At 45.4% G+C, this 16,542-nt stretch overlaps 1 protein-coding gene across 1 annotated transcript in view; it reads right to left on the bottom strand.

Moving 5' to 3' along the window:
* The window catches only part of BDKRB2 (bradykinin receptor B2), a 47,269-nt gene extending 31,013 nt beyond the window's left edge, over nucleotides 1-16,256 (bottom strand). Inside the window, exons 1-2 of the mRNA XM_006275836.4 lie at nucleotides 16,119-16,256; nucleotides 4,395-4,681 (exon numbers count right to left, since the gene is read on the bottom strand). The gene's annotated coding sequence lies outside the window, so the exon portion shown is untranslated. The remainder of the gene's footprint in view (nucleotides 1-4,394; nucleotides 4,682-16,118) is intronic.
* Between the last annotated feature and the right edge of the window lie 286 nt (nucleotides 16,257-16,542).

Raw genomic sequence — 16,542 nt, 5'->3', positions numbered from 1 at the left:
TGGGCATGCGTCTACATGTGCACACCCACACTGTGTAGCAAATATGGTGACTTATACTGACTTGAACATAATTGATACCTGCATCATGCAGGAATCAACCAATCAAGCAACTGTTACTAGAGAACACTAGTTGGGTAAAAAAGACATGCAGGATTAGCTGGGTATGTCTGTACCACTTGCCAGTGATTAGTGTGTTCATGTGAAATGTGGGAGATCTGTTTTCAAATATCTACTCTGCTTAATTGGTAACAAGGATTGAACACAGGCTTCTTATATCCCAAGACAATGTACAAGACACCAGGTTGTTGAAGCATCTGGCTTGATACTCACTATCTTCCTGCCACTGATCCACTGTGTATAAATTAAATATTCATAGAAACAGGAACTTGAGTCACTTTTTCCCATATCCAGGAAAGTACCCTAATTGTTAGGCTATATTTAGGGACCTACCCAAATCATGATTGCACAGATTTTACAGTAATCACAAAATCCATGCGGAAAAAGCCCTCCAAAAGCTTACTAAAAATAAAATGCTGGTTTCCTGGGGCTGGGGGCAGGCTATCCCAAGAAGTCCTTGAAATTGGCAGCCAGCCCTGGGATGTGCCCAGGAAATCAACCAGCTGTGTCTTTGAGTCGGATAGGTCCCTAGCTATATTGTCAGTCTGTCTCTGTCTCTGTCTCCCCTAATATTTAATTATCCATAGAAAGTGAAAAAGCTGCAGGATCCAAGTGTTTTTGTAGTTTTAGCCCCCAAGACTCACAAATCCTGCTGGTTTGGTTTTTTTTAAATGGGATTTAGGCTCATAAATCATTTAGGCTGCCTTGTTTCAGCCACTGGAACTGGCTGTTCCAAGTGGGGTTGTCTTTGTGACAGATTGTGGTTCCTGCTCCTTCTGAAATCGAGGTGTTCAGTTGCTTTATAAGGCAGTGTCTAGAGCAGCTTCACAGTTGGGTTTATTGTGACTGAGTAGGTGAGATATGCTCAAGAGCTGATTCCTTGGGGAAACCAGGGACAGTACAGATGGACCCTTCCCCCTATCACAACTGAGTCTGTGGGGGTTTGCATTTGAATTATCAGGGACATTTCAACAGGAGTGCAGGAAAAACAGCAAAATAGAAGAGAGCTACCAATATCCAGGGTAGCAGGAGTATTTGCTTAGGATCATGTAACATAACATTTAAAAGAACAAACAAGGTTAATCGGAGTGCTCCTGCTATTATATTATTGACATTTCCATAGCAAGGGAAATTGGCTGGAAAACAAAACAAACCAAAAAACCCTGGTACCTATTAAATGTTGGCACCAGGTCAAAAATTACTGTCCAATTGTAACTAAATTAGGATAGCCCAATAAAACTAATGGGATCTAGAGGCAAACTCTCACTAACTTTTAAGACTCTTGGCAGATTTATCAACCACTGGAAAGGTCACTACATATATTTGTGGCAAATAGAGTTAATTATCTTTTGTTGTTTCTCATAAGACAGTTTGCGACTATTTATTCTTTTTCTTCTGTGGGAGGAGGGAGAAGGGTGGCCAGAAAGTGTTTAGAAATATTTGAATCTATCAAAACTAGTGAGTCCCTGTAGGTTGATATAGTATGGCTATAATGACTTTAGAGAGACTAATGTCGTCATTGCTTTGGAGCTACCTGGCATTGAGAGAGCTGGTATAAAGGCCAAGAGAGAATAACTCTGTTACAAAACATCCCTTGTATAAAGGGTCTTTATACCAGGTACTGAACAACACTTCCATCAGCTCTGCAATATGTCTGTAGCAGGCAGAGTGGGGACAGGAAGGGGGTGGCTCAGAAGCAAGAAGAGGCATGATTGGGACATTGTGATATCCTGGATAAGTGAAGCAGCCTGCTCCTCTGTCCAACTCCTGTTCTCTCATAGGGAGCATATAGCCAGAGTCCTGCGCTATATGCTCCACACTGCTCCTGATTAAACATTTTGCATATGACCTTATGATGGACATCTAACCATGATCAGAACAACTGAGATTGAGTGCTGCTCATAGCTTTCATCTCATGAAAGCCCCTCCTACATTTTTGGACTTATAGGCAGTAGTAATTCAGCCAAGGAACCCATGGTAGATCCACCTTTATAACTTCTCTTGTATTTTCCCCCTTAATTTGAAATAAACATTTTCAGTCTAAAATGACTTGATTTATCTCTGTCTATCCATTTACACAGAGATTGGCCAAGTCAAAAAAGGCAGTCAGGATGGCATTTTCAAAAACAATGAAGGAGGATAGAGCTGACAAACTACTTTTTTTTACATCAAAATGTTAATGGGGAAGCATCTACCTTCCTCAAAAGAATGTGGAAGCATGTTTGTGAGCATGTGATTGCTCCTTTTGTTGGAAAACGGGGAGAAAAATTTCTGCAGCTTTTGTTTTAAATATTTTGGCTTTTGGTTGTAGAAAATGAACCTGGGCGCGGGGGGGTGGGGGGGGGAATTAACCAATGAATCCCATTCATTGGTTAAAAAAACTAGGCCTTTGCAAAGTGGCTAGTATTCGCTTTGGATTCAGATTTGGCTGATTCAGGGGACAGTGATTCAATATGGTGACTTGAATCTGTCACAACCAAATTAAGTAGTGCCCATGTCACAAACAAGTAATAACCATTTAAAACAGTTTTTTTCTGCACTAGGTTAACTAAGGGTTAACAATAATGATAGTAACTGCTTTTTTCTGCGCATGTCAGAAAGAAATTTATTGCTGTGCCACTAACAGAGATAAAAACTTTTGCCTTCTTTGCTTTATATAAATCATTATAATTGGTCAAAGAAAACAAGGAGTAACCCTGTAAAAATAACACCCTAGCAAAGACCGCTAGATAATTGGCGATTCTAATTAGATTTATGACGTGGAGAAAAACAATTGGCTATCATACAAACAAAACCCGCTTACATTTTTTGCAAAGTCGAAGACAACTCTGCCCACACCTTGGAGTAAATCTGACAATTTGATCAGTTGTCAGCGTCTTCCCGACGCGACCTCCCTGGCGTACCCTTGCCCCGCATGCCCGATAAGCTGACCGCCGGCCCGTATATATATATCTGCAGAACGACTGAACGACGATCTCTAAGCTGTAGCTAACTAAGTATCTCTGACCTCCGTCTTACACCACCTTGACATGAGTAAACAATCTTGCTTTGCAACCCATAAGCGTCTGCCTAATTAATTCCACTCCAAGCATCACAAGTACCCGCCTGACGGCCTTCTAAGGCCCCGGACCCTTATCTGCCTGGGTGGGAGTCAGGGAGAGCTGCTGGCCGGCTGCCCTGGGTCCCGACAGAATCACTGTCCCAATTCAATTCAGGTGAATCAGCCAGGCCTGGCCCATCCCCTGCCCCTCTTGCAGCCTGGTAATGGCTGCCCCAGCTACTGGCACTTTGGCTTAAAAAAAAAAAAAAGCCCCAGTGCTCACTGGCTGCTGCTGGGTGGGGGGCGATCCCCGCTGCCTTCCACTGCCCCACACTGCATGTGGGGCTCTGAACAAGCTCACTTCCCCCAGCATCCCCAGGTTGCTCTGCCCGGGCCAGCTCTGGCCCTTTACAGAAAAAACCCCGAAACCCTGCCCCCCAGACTTGCTGCTCTTGCCAGTGTGGAGTGATCCCCACTGCCCTGAACCATGTGGGGGGCTCTGCATGAGCCCCTGAAGCCTGAAGGCCGCTGCAGGTGCGGTGAGTCCCCGGGGCTTTTCTTTATTATTATTATTATTATGGTTATTATGGTTTTTTTTCCTTTAAAGGGCCAGAGCTGCCTGGGCGGGGCACCCATGGGGGAGTGGTGGGGAGTCAGGGGGCTCATGCAGAGCCCCCAAGCAGCATGGGGCAGCAGAGGGCAGCAGGGATCACCCCCCTGCCTGGCAGCACCCGATGAGCAACGGGGCTTTTTTTTAAAGTACCAGGGGCTGAGAGAGCGGGGGGAGTTGGCGGGGCTGGCAGGGGTCCCCTCCCATGGTCTCCCCCCACCCTGCCCCTAGTACTTACCAGTTCAGTCAGCTGCAGCTTTCTGCTGCAGCCACTAGGCACAGCCCAAATCTATTTGGACCTTTAAAATTGGTCCCCTGGTTCAATTCGGATTCAGAGATTTGGCCACCGAGTGGGGCTGAATCTCCTCTGCTTCAAATCAGCACCTGAAGCTTCACGCAGCCCTAAGAAAACCTGCTTCTGAACTGCTATAGCTAGCACTAAAACAAACTTTGAAACAACAGCAACAAGTAGTTTCTTTCTCCTTATGTCTCAAACACTATTAGCACAGTTTCCTTTTAAGTGAAAAAGGGGCATATTAAAAAATCCAGAAATGTGATTGAGGAATAAACTGTGGTGAATTTAAATAATCAAATATTTTTGTTGTAAAGAGAAGCAGAAGTACATACCTTTCTGGGATAAAGCTGTTACCACGGTTTTCAGAGTGTGCAAGAGGCTCAGGGAGATTTATTTCCTTCAGCAGTATTGTCAGGACTTTTGTCGTAGACTGTGTCCCCTGTACAAAGAGACCACAAGGTCTAGCTACCGCTTGTAGAAGAAGCCTGGAATTTCTTCAGTTCAAAGGTGTTCAGATCACCTGGAATTTGTCCTGAGCAAATTCTGAGAAGGGGCTTCAGCTCTTATTGGAGTCCCATTGGATGGTCTCAAAAAGGGAATCAGAAAAAGGAGAGAGCCTCTAGGAAACAGAAAAAGAAGACTGATCAGCAAAGATACCCACATCCTCTTTTTATTTTAGGAGATGTTATCAAATACTTGATAAGCAACTATGCCCTGACAGTACATGCTCTCTTCTTGTGTGTGTGTAGTACAGGGCTGGATTAACCCTTTAGTGGGCCCTAGGCAAACAAACTCATGGGCCCTGGGTCAGTCAAGACCCTCCCTCCCCACCCCAGTGCTGCCACCCACAGGGAGTGGGGCTTGGAGCTGCTGCTAGGAAGCAGCTGCTGTGACAGTGAGGTTGGTGGAAGGGAAGGGAGGTGGACGGGGCCATTCATGCCACTGCCATGGAGGGAAGGACTGGTGCCTCCCCACAGCTCATGGCCCTAAGTATGTGCCTATCTTGCCTATGCATTAATCTGGCCCTCGTTTAGTATATAACCAACTAGTGTTTAATTTGTGCTAGAATAATAATTGCTCCAAGAGCAGAACATATACTTAAGAGGGGAAAGTGCAGTATGGGTGAGGGGGCCCTAGAGACTGGAATCCAAAATTCCTTAGTCCTAACTCTGCCTCAGATGCTGATGTCTTTGGAGCCTTTGGAAAGTCATTTAAACTGTACGTCCCATTTTCCCACTTGTAGGTTAGAGATAGGAATATGTGCCTGATTGATTCTCAGAGGTAGTATGAGTATTTATAGTACACATAGAGGTGAAGTGATGGTGCTATGTGGTAAGGGTATGAGGAAAAAGGAAGAATGGTAATGTCAGAGGAGGAGTGGGGCTTAAGTGGGGGAAAAATGTTCTGAGTGTACTGGGTAGCAGCACTTTGAATCACTACTCCCTGAGGGCAGCAAATCAAAGGTGCAGATGGTCTGGTCCAAGTTCACCTTTTCCATTGAAGTTTGGGATTTGAGGGTTCAAAGTGGAAGTTTCTGTAGTTCCCCAAATTCAAAGGGTTTGAATTTGCATGTCCTGCTTTGCCTTATTTGCAAAGATTGTGGTACTTTGTCCAGCTGCATCTGAGTTTCTACTGTTTTATCCACCATTCCAGGCAGTTCCCCCACAAGACCTAGGAGTAGTCAGAGTTCAGCGCTCTCCTTTCCTTTTCCCTCCACAACAAAAATGATTAGGGAAGCAACTGGGGATATTTGCCTTCACCACAAGTAAGGATCTGTAGTATTTGGTGTCCCAACCAGTCATGTTGCCCTGTGCACCATATAGTGCTGGGAATATGGAATAGCATATCAGATTCAAACTCCATTGGAGGGAAAGTTTTTTTTTTTTGTTTTTTTTAATTAAAAATAGGGAAGAAAACAGAAAGAAAGCCAATTGGTGGCTGACAGTGCTTAAGACGTTTCAGCTTTTGGAAGAATTAAAATAAGTGGGACTTCATTATGCACCATCTCTGGGTGCAGACATCCCACTGTAGTGCGGCTACATACCACTCACTCAGTGAAACTCATTCACTGCCAGCCACACTGGTGTTCTTCTCGGTTGTCCATCCTGTTGGACTACCCGCAGAGCAGACCAACTATTCCTTGCAAGGTACTGCTCCTCCCTCTTAGCAAGTGAGATGTGGGTCTTTTCTTTTCCCTGGGTACATGCTTTTCAGTTCTCATGGCTAGACAGGGTGTGAAGGTCTAATGGCCAAGCAGCTTTTGCCAGTATCTCTTTCATGGTGTCTTGAATATTTCATGAAGACATTTGTTTTTCAGATGAACTGGTTCTCTGCCCTGAATGCACTTCGTTATTGGCACTTCAGTGACACACTACCTGCCACTAGCAGAAAAGACTGCAATTCACCTCATTCCTTCCCTGCCATCATTACTGCTAGTTAACACTGGAATTGGTAGTAGCTGTAATGACACACATGCTGCATATTTTTCACATGTGACTTTTGTGCAGCCTTATCTTTGAGGGGAGTCTACTAGCTATGGCAAACAAGCATCTGAAATTTCTAAGCATCTAAAAATGACTGCTGAGTGCACCTGGAATCTCATCATCATTTTCCTCACAGCTACTACCCTCACCAACCCTTATCTCACGTGCAGCTGATTTCTTTTCTTCCAGTAAAGACCCATACTAATGGCTTTGTACACCTGGATAATTCCTTTATGAAGAGGGCATCACAGTCAGTAGAGGCCAGAAACTCGCTCTCTGTGTAAAATAATTATAAATTATGCCTTGCCTCCTTTCATTGCCTTCCCTCTGGGAATATACAGACAGCTCATTTGCCAAGTGACCCTGCAGTTTTTGTTAGTACATAATAAGTTGATAACATATTATCTGTGGCTTAAATATGCCATGTTCAGTTGAACTACAGGGGCAGCTCCAGGTAGTCGGAACTGAGTTACTCAAGCCATGATTTACCCAGAACAACAGCGATTGGAGTACACTTCCCTAGATTTATAGATGCTAGGGTCAGAAGGGACCTCAACACATCATTGAGTCTGACCCCTTGCCCTGGGCAGGAAAGAGTGCTGGGGTCAGATGACCCTAGCCAGATGCCCATCCAGCCTTCTCTTAAAGACCCCCAAGGTAGGGGAGAGTACCACCTCCCTTGGAAGCCCATTCCAAGTTTTGGCCACCCTTACCATGAAGAAGTTTTTCCTGATATCTAGACTAAATCTGCTCTGTCAGTTTGTGACCATTGTTCCCTGTTACCCAAAGAGGCACCCTGGTGAACAGTGCATCTCCGATCCCTTGCTGCATCCCCCCATTGAATTTATAGGTGGCCACAAGATCACCCCTCAGCTTCACTTTTCTTGCGTAGGCTGAAGAGGTCCAGGTCCCTCAGTGTCTCCTCATAGGGCTTGTCCTGTAAGCCCCTAACCATATGAGTGGTCCTCCTTTGGACCCTCTCGAGTCTATCAACATCTTTCTTGAAGTACAGCGCCCAAAACTGGATGCAGTACATCAACTGCGGTCTGACCAATGCCGCATAGAGGGGAAGTATCACTCCTTGGATGCATCTGTCATTCATCTGCTGATGTGTGATAAAGTGTGGCTCTGCTGATGATTTAATCGCACTGACTCATGTTCATCTGAGAATCCACTATGACTCTGAAATCCCTTTCCACTTCTGTGCTGCTGAGAGGCTAACCTGTCCAGGTCTGCCTGCAGTCGTTCCCTACCCTCCAGAGTATGCACTTCACCCCACAATTTAGAATTGTCTGCAAACTTGGACAGAGTACATGTCACATCCACATTCAACTTGCTGATAAAGATATTGAAGAGTACAGGTCCAAGGACCGAACACTGTGGGTCCCCACTACCCACATCCTTCCAGGTCGATACTGACCTGCCTACTACCACTCTCTGGGTGCGACTGCTAAGCCAATTTGCCACCCATTGGACTATGTAAACATCTGTCACAGCCTCTTAATTTATTCTATTGTATGGCTTCTTTAATGGTTAACATTTAATTTTAATCTACAACAGCTGCTAGCTGCAGTGGGGCTGACTAGGAATCCAAGTCTCCCAATGTTTTCAACTCCAAGTCTCAGTTTTCCTTGGACATCTCTCCTTTTGTCATTTATTCATTTGTGAAATCCTGTGTATTCCAAGGTTATGTGGGTATAAATCATATACTGTATGAGTATCAAGTAGGTTATTCCTCAGTGGGACAGTGTTTTTATTTCAAATGTCATAACCACACTGGAGATAATTTAAAATTATAGCATGGCAGAGCAAATGCTGGGTGAATTTCCCCCTTCAAGGAGAATGTAGCCTTTTATAGAACTTGGTAATTCTTTGGTACAGCAGTAGAGTAGGAAAGGGAGTTTGATGTTAAATGTTTGGTGGTTGCACCGTTCCTTTGCACCCCCCCCCCCCCCAGTGGTTTGCCAGTGTTTCGGAATTAAACTTCAATTTTATTTATTTATTTGTCATCTCTCTATTGGAAGATGTCGGACCCTTTGCAGGCTGGGAAGAGCAATAATGATTCAGAGCCCAGGTGTATTCCGCATGCAACTTGCTCATTTCTTTCGCTATGTTCACTAATTCTTGAGCAAACATGGTCACCAACAGCCTACAGGGAATCCTGCCTTTTGCAATTCTCAGCCCTAAAACCAAAGCTTAGTTTCCAGGTAGAACTTCTACCTCAGGAAATGTCTGTAATTAAAAAGATGAAAGAAGAGTGCAGACTCCTCTACAGTGTGCCACAACTTTGCCAGAGGAAACTGCCTCATGGAAACAAACATCATCAAGCATTTCTTCAAAGACTGAAGGGGTTACTACATGTAGAACAGGGATACATACTCATTAGGCTCCATGGGCTGGATGAATTGTGCAGCTGGGCCCTCATCCTGGCCCTGCATGCTAGATCCAGTGCATGGCCTGGCCTGGCCCAGCCCAGCCTAGGTATCACATGTAGCACCTGGGTCTGATCGAGCATGCACCACATCCAGCATATGGGTCAACTCCGAAAACCATGAGCAGTACCATGGGCTGAATGATGAGGCTGTGCATGCCAGATCCAGCCTGTGGGACGTATTTTTGATGCCCTAAGGTAGAAGCATCACCTGGAGCCATTACAGCTAGAATGAAAGCTAGAAACTTGACTGTTTTTGTAAAATACTCAGGATTAACAGTGTGCTACTTATTTCTAGTACTGCCCAGGCAACAGTCATACCAGTTTGGGAATTTATGGTCCCCCCCTTCTACCCTGCACTCCCCATTGGAAACTGCTGATTCAGCCAAAGGTGAAATGCTGTCCCAAGCCTATCCGTTTTGAGAAGTGTGTGTGTGTGCGTGCATGCATGCATGCTCATGCCCTCACCAGCAGCCCATAATGTGTGTGTTTGTGTGTACTTATGCCCTCACCAGCAGCCTGTGGCTGGTAGAGTTGGACTCTTATTCTGCATGGCTGGTGAATGTTTGCTTGTTTCTGTGAGGGGGGAAGGTCCAGAAAGGCAAAATGGCTAAAACTTGACTCAGTAATCAAGTGCTTAGGCCCTTACTTAGGACATAAAACTTGGCTTCTCTGCCCCAGATTAGCTGTTCTTGAGAGGGTTTCTCTATTAACACGTTTTCCTTCAAAAAATTGCTGGTGTTAGAATATTTCCACGTTGGAATGAATCTAAACTTATTCATATTCTTTCATACAGGGATTGTTGTGCACGGTGGGCAGCGTGTCTACAACTGCGCCCAACTACTTAACTGCTTTAGCAAGTACTAAATGACTGCAGAGTAACCGCCGGTACTGAATAGTCCTGGTGCCGCATGGGTTGTTTCCGGCCCTAGCATGCGGTAGTTCATCACTCAGTAGCGGCGGCAGCACAATTCATGCCCACCAGTGCTACGTCACTGTAGTGTGTCACTACAGTGATGTAACATCGCATGTGGACACACCCAGTGGCTCTTAGTACAACAATGGGACACAATGTTGTGTTGTCATGCCTGGGAACTTTCTTATAGCAAGAGTGGCAGACTTGCTGCAGTGTGTCAGAATGGGGACAAGTAAATAAAGAGGCCTAAAGTAAAAAAAGAAAAAGGAAAAAAAAAAAAAGGAGCGTGTAGGACTTCTGGGTCAAAGAACAGAAGGAACCAGGGTGAGGAGGGGAAAGCTGAATTTGGCAAAGAGAACAAGACAGTGATCGAGATTTTTAATTTTCAGAGAGATTTGGGAGACAAACCATGCATCAGGATCCACATTTCAGTTCATCACGTTAACTGACCAATAATATAACTTGGATCCTTATCTAAAGTTCAGTGTTCACTGCTGTGCAAAGTCAGGGTTGTTTTGAATCTAGCATTTAAAATTGGGACCATTTTAGACTTTTCTACCTACATGATAACAATTGAGTTATTTCCTCAGAGCTGTATATATTTATAATTTCCATGTAATGCCCTTGGTGAAAAGAATGTTACAATAGAGCCCTTCTATGCAGTGAACTGGGGTGCAGTGAAACATCATGTAAAGCGCAGTGGAATGAAAGCCCTGAAAGCACAGTAGAGCTGAGATTTGAGTAAAGAAAGAAACTGGTGTGGGACAAAATGGCTTACTGACTTTTTGAGTTTCAGAAAAAAGTCTAACATGCCTAAAACGCTTAGTAAAGTTGCCTCAGTCTCATACACCTACCACTCATTCCTTTTACTTGGGAACAATGCATTTTGCTGTTCCAGGTTGCTTAGATTTCATGATTATAAGAAGTAATCTTTTAAGGGAAAATCTGTGTAATCGTAACCGGAAAATTCTCTTCGACTGTCTTCAGATGAACGATCTAAGTGAAAGGGTTTATGGCAGGCTGTGTTGGACATGCCCCTGTATGCTCCTTTTTTTTAACCAGATGTGATGTGCTGGCTGGTAGTGACTTAGCCCAGGGGTTTTGAAGTGGGAAAAGATGATTGGAAGACTTGGGATTCCCTTTCCTCACCAATCAGGCCCTAGAGACTCACTCTCCATGTCGCCTGATTGGCCCCTTGGGTCACCTGGAGGGGGATAAAAGGGGGCAGCATGGTTGACTCAGGGAAGAGGCAAGTGAGGGATCATGAGGAAGGAGCTTCAAAGAGCTGGCAAGAGCTGAGCCAGTGGAACGGAAGCAGTTGCCCCAGAAGAGCCTGAAGGAACAGGACTTGCAGGCAGCAGTTGAACCCTCAGCAGCATGGCGTACGGCCAGCAGGAGAGGCTTCTTGCTGGGCTCCCGGATCCCCTACGAGAGGCTGTGGCCAGCAGAAGAGGCTCCCCCACTCCAGCAAAGATCTGAGCAGTGACCTGAGGGGTTCCCAAATCGGCTTCCAGATCCTCCAATCAGAGACCAGGCAGCTCAATGTGAGGCCGGGGATCCGGGAAGGTCTAGACCCCTAGCAGTTTGGAGCAGTACCTGTGCTGGTGCCTGTGTGGTCGTGTTTCTACCTACCATGTGGGAGATCTGAGTTTGTCCCAGCTGGGGTGACTTGGGGTGAGTGAGCTAACAAGAAGCAAACTTTCTTTCAGTGGTAAGGGGTCATTGTAATTTTCACCCTTTCTTCCCCTCCAGGTACCTAGGCCCTATATTTCCTTGTCATTTGACATTTTGTATTTTGTGCCTTTTTTATATTTCCCCAACCAGTATTGTTTGCTCTGCTGTTTGTGTTTTTATATTTTGTTAACCCTGTCTTTTGTCAATGATTGTAAGTGTCTAACCTTTGAATCCTGCCCCCTCGGGGCATTGTAGTGTCCCCTATACCCCCTGGTTTATACTGGTTATGTTCCCAGTATTGTTCTCTCATTAAAAGGTATATGGTTAAGTCCCCAGTGGTGGTCTGGCTCTGCTCTATAGGGGGAGGAGAGTCCCTACACCTCTCACAGTGCTTGTGCACCTGCTTTGATTCCTTCAATTAGAGAGGGGGTACCTGTTGGAGTACCGTCCAGGTTATACATGTGTATTAGAAACTAAAATCATCAGTGAACACTATCCTTGGCAGGCAGCAATAGCTTTGGTTTGTGAGTCACCAGGACTTTGCATAAGATTGTGATGGTCTAAAATCAGGAGAGTCGCTCTAAAAGTCCACATGCAGCTCACAAAGGAAAAAAAAATTGGGAAATGTTAAGCATTTGTGTTTGTGAGAGGCTAGCTATGATCTTCCCAGCTCAGTTGAAAACAAACAAACCCAAGCTTCTCCCCTGTATTGTAGACTCAGTTTGTTTGGGGCACGATACAAGTGGAATTCCTTCTGTTTGTCTATCAGTCAGCAGATGGGGACAAGCAAAGAGAGAGTAAATTCTTCGTGATGTATGAGCTGGATGTTCTGACTTATTCAGAATATAAAAAATCATTCCCAAATAAGGGCTAGGACATAAAGGCACAAAATAGTCATGATCTTAATAGATAAAGACATCAGAATTTTATGATGATCTTTTTTTACCAAGCAGAAAAAAAGCAGTAGAGAAGCTATTGGCACTTCACAGGATTGCTTGAACACAGGAGGCAGATATGTGCCCTTCTGACTCCTCTACAGTAATGATTGTGTGACCAGGCAAATGACCGTATAATTAATCTTTTGTCTAGATGACAAAAAAATGTGTCACTGTTGCATTTTTTTCCACAGAGAGGGCATTTCTCTGTCATTTTCCTTCTTTGGCCCTGTGCGTTGTTTCCCCCCAGAAGGAGTTCAATGTTTCCCTTAACAGGAGAAAGCAGAAGGTAGCAAGGATCAAACCTGTCAGGACATAACAAGGATGAAGGGAGCCTGTGCAATTCAGTGTCCCCCAGAATGGAAAGGGATGAAAAAGCCTCCTGGGAGGATCAGGGGGTGGCCACCATACAGATTTGAATCGAAAACCTTCAGTGCTAAAAACATGAGCTTCTCCCTCCAAAACCCCGAGATCTGAAGATAAGATCTTCTCATCTGCAATCTTGCATCAGTCACACAGGTGATTATATTTCACTCAATAATTCCTGCATCTAGTCTGAGATTTTATTCCTGCACCTAGTCTGAGAGGTTTAGCTGAGGCAAGTCCTTTCCAAGCTGTATTGTATTCCTTCCTTGTCCCACAATAAAGTGTACCTGTGGTGATAATTAGTGATGGTCCCACAGCGCATATTCCTGAAACGTATTATCCAGACTTTTCTCGCAGCAGCATAGCACTTCTGCTGCTGCTTTGTTGATGTTAAAAAAGCCTGTGCAAATTCTGCAATCTGGGGGTGGCATTTCTGGAAACCAGGGCTGAGACAAGCTGGCAGAAGCATTGTGTTACACTAACTGTGAGCAAACGGAGGCTTTTTCATGAGCTATTTCTAGTAAACAGAGCCAGTGCCAAATCTTGATTGTGTTTTGTAAATGGCTGCAGCTCAGCTGGTGTCAAGAGGTGTACTCGGAGGCACCACAGGGCAGCTCTCTGTGGGAGCCGCATGGCTGGCCAGTAGTGGGGAGGGGAGACAAAAAAAATATTTGCCAACACCAAGTCCAAGAGTCATTTCTTCCTCTGCCAACTTCTGTGCTGCAGTAGCTTCCTCTCCTTGCCTTGAGGACTAAGCTGTGAGGTTTTGGCTTCCACTCCCCAATGTGTGTGAGTGTGCACGTGGGTTTACCAAGGAGCAGCCGATGTGTAATCCATCCCTGCCTCCTTTTATCCTGTGGTAAATTATTTGTATATCCCTGTGCCCAGATCAAAGGGTACCACAACTTCTGTTGCCTACAGCACATGATAAACTTAGGCTGAATTTAGTTTTCTGTGCCCATTCCATTGAGAGGGGCCAGTGATATTTATCTAGCTACATCTGTCAGGAGGTAGCTAAGTAAAAATCTGTTTGCAAAGGTTTCTCAAAGATGGAAAATTGTAAGGATTTTAAGCTATATTTTCCATCACAAAAAGACCCAGCCTGCCTTTTTATAAGCGTTGTTTTTAATTAGTTACCCACTGGCTAAATACAGACATTTGGGGGTGTGTGGAGGGGGGTTAGAGGGAGGTTAGGTTGGGTTCAAAATGGCTACCCAATCTAAGGTAAGTTGGGATAGGGGGTAGTGGGAGGGAGGTTGGGGCATGTGGCGGGGAGTGGGCAGGCTGCATCTGTGGGAGTGATTGGTGACGATGGGGATGCAGGCAGGATCCACAGGGGAATGGGGGTGGGGGGGCAGGCAGTGTTCATGGAGAGGTGCTAGCATCCAGGAGGGTCTGGCAGGATCAGGCGGGCTGCATGGTCTCTCGGAGGGCTTGGAGTGACTGGGGGGCTATTCTTAGCCCCGACCCCTACTTGGTGAACCTAAAGGCCCATCCCTTCTGCCTCTCCCCATATGATACTTGCTGAGGGGTGAGGAGTGGGGGGGCAGGTGTTAGGGTGCTAAGAATAGCCCTGTGCCAGGGGGTTAGGTGTGAAAAGTGCAGCCCTGGGGCATGCAGCCAGTGGCTGGGCTTTCCCAGTCCTGGGGCTGCGTAGGTAACTGTACAGAAATTTCATGCCCTGGTCTAACCTAAATTGAGTAAATCTGATACTATAATGATCCAGGTTCATCTTAGATCGGGTTCTGCAATTTTTAGGCTGGTCTGTGTCTGAGGAACTTCTGTACAGTTAAGAGTCTAGATTGATTTGTGATCACTGAGACGAGGTCTGAGTGTAAGATCTGCACCTTGGGTGAACTAAGTTGCATCAGGTGGCCATTTTGGGTGTTTGTATATGTGATGGGGGTTTAATCCTTAGGGTTGCATTTTGTGCCTCCTAAATTGAAGCAGTGGGTTTTTAATTGAAACCCACCATTTCAATTTAGGGGTTTCAGTCACTGTTATGATGAGGGGTCTGATCCTTTTGACCTTTTTTTGAAGCCTGCCTGCACCTGGGGGGGGGGGGGGATGAGCTGCCAGTGGGTTGAGTGGCCTCTGAGCTGCAGAGGGCCTCAGTCCTTCCCTCCACAGCAGCAGCACCCTTGGGGGCCACCGGGGCGGGCTGCTAGCCAGCCAGGTGCTATCTCAGTTCAGAGGCAGCACCCAGCCTGATCTAACTGTTCCCTGAGCCTGGAGACTTGGGTGCTGCTCCCCGGACAGGCTTGGGAAATAGTTGGATTTGGCTGGGTTCTGCCTTGGAGCTGGGGCAGCACCCTGTCTGCTGGCAGCCTGCCCAGGTGGCCCTGGGGGGGGGGGGGGGGGTGTTGCTGCCATGGAGGGAAGGACTGGGGTCCTCCACAGCTCAGAGGCTGCTTGGCCTGCTAGCAGCTGTAGTCTTGGCCAAACTGTAAATGAAAGGATAGACAAGTCAAAAAGGGCAGTCAGGATGGCATTTTCAAAAACAATGAATGCCTGGAGGATAGAGCTGACTGAAACTACTTTTTTGACTATATCAAACCAGAAATATGAAAGTAACATGAACATTGATCATGGTATTTCAAGATAAACTTGTGAATTTTGTTGTACATGGCACACACTTTCCATTTTCACATTTACCTTTAGCCCACAGAATAAAGCTCAGCAGTCTAATACATATGTGCCTGCACAAACACATGGCCCCTGCCCCATAAAGCTTACAATCAAACCAATGATTTCAGAGAAAACAGGACATGCTTAGACACACAGTGGAGGGCAGTGGAGAGAGTTCACTCTCCAGGCTATTTCTTGCTGAACATAGTTTACTGCCTGAACCTCCTTTGTATTTGTGGCAGAACTGTACATGCTGCTTGTACAAATGACTGCCCTGGATAATCCCATTTGCTGCCCTTTGAAACACCATTTGGTGGATGGTCACTTATTTTGCCAGTGGCACATTGTCTACTCTTGGGAGGGATATTCTGAGCTGAAAATCTCATTCGCTGGTTAAAAAAAACAAAACCTGCTTCTGAACTGCTATAGCTAGCACTAAAACAAACTTTGAAACAACAGCAACAAGTAGGTTTTTTTTTTCTGTATCCCTCAAGGAGCACAGTCTCCTTTTAAGTGAAACAGGAGCATATTAAAAAATTCAGAAATGTGATTGAGGCAGAAAAACTGTGCTGAATTTAAATAATCAAATATTTAAATCTTTAAAAAGAAGCAGAAGCACATACCTTTCTGGGAAATGCACCTCCAAACCGGTAAAAGTCAGAGAGACTCAGTGAACAGCCAGGCTCCTATTGTACAAATGATTCCAACTTCTGTTTGACTGCTCAGCCCTGAATAGAATAAGCTCATCCCACTGCTGATGACTTCAGATTCCTGGGTTTTTCCTTCCTCTGATCTCCTCCATGAGCAAGTTTGGCAGCTGCTTCCAGTGAGGTTAATGGTGTTTAACTAAGACTTGCATATAATACAAATGAAGCTGAAATATAAGCCTGACATAGTAGGCACCTAAAATGCACGCTTGCAGATGCACAACTTTGGGCTGGATCCTCTGGGGTGCTAAATGGTTTCTACACTTGTTAGCTTCAGTGGGGGTTGTGGAAGCTCAGCTTCTTGGTAACCTTGGTACAAGTGAACTAAATACCTCCTCTG

Source organism: Alligator mississippiensis, chromosome 2 (assembly GCF_030867095.1).
Source record: "Alligator mississippiensis isolate rAllMis1 chromosome 2, rAllMis1, whole genome shotgun sequence".
In the NCBI taxonomy this organism is placed as follows: Eukaryota; Metazoa; Chordata; order Crocodylia; family Alligatoridae; genus Alligator; species Alligator mississippiensis.
The sequence above is the reverse complement of the archived record's forward strand: the minus strand, read 5'-3'. Positions and strand labels throughout refer to the sequence as shown.